Raw genomic sequence first — 682 nt, 5'->3', positions numbered from 1 at the left:
GCTGTCAGGCCGAGCACTTCCAGGCTGCAACCCTCAGCTCCTTAGTTGCTTGGGCAACCTCAGGCCGTCCCTTTGGACCGGGAATGGGGCTGCAGGAACAGGATTGCATGTGACTGTGGCATGAAAGACGCTGTTACAGGAACAAGTAGTGGCACCAAGGGTGACAAAGCCCAGAAGGATGCAGGGAGCTCAGTGACAGCGTTACCCAGGGCCAGCCAGGCATGGCGGGTGGGCAGGGACACGTCTGCAGTAGGGACGGGCAGAGCGGGCAGGGTGAGGCAGGAGGGTCCCTCAGGTGGTGGGGAAGGGACAAAGGTGGGGGACAGACTGTGTGGCTGCTCCAGACACCCCTGTCCCCAGCGCGTGCAGTGCCAGGGGTGTGTCCCCAGGGGATGCGGGAGGAGGGGGATGTTGGGGTGCAGGCAGCGAGGTGGATGCAGGGGGCAGGGATCAGGCGAGTGTCCCAGTGGGCGCTGGGTGAGAGCTGCAGGTGGGTGCACGCTGAGGGGTTTGCACCCTCATCCCCAGCGGGTGCCGGGGTGTGTATGGCTGAGCAGCGTCCGCAGCGCGCCTGAGTCGGGGGGAACAATGCTGTCCTCCAGCCCTGCTGGGCCTCGGGGGGATGCGGGCATCCGACCCTGCCCCGGGTGGGCTTCGTGGGTCCGACCCCACGGTCACCGCG

This window comes from Corvus brachyrhynchos, unplaced genomic scaffold (assembly GCF_000691975.1).
Source record: "Corvus brachyrhynchos isolate BGI_N302 unplaced genomic scaffold, ASM69197v1 scaffold454, whole genome shotgun sequence".
Taxonomy (NCBI): Eukaryota; Metazoa; Chordata; class Aves; order Passeriformes; family Corvidae; genus Corvus; species Corvus brachyrhynchos.
This window is presented reverse-complemented; position numbering follows the sequence as displayed.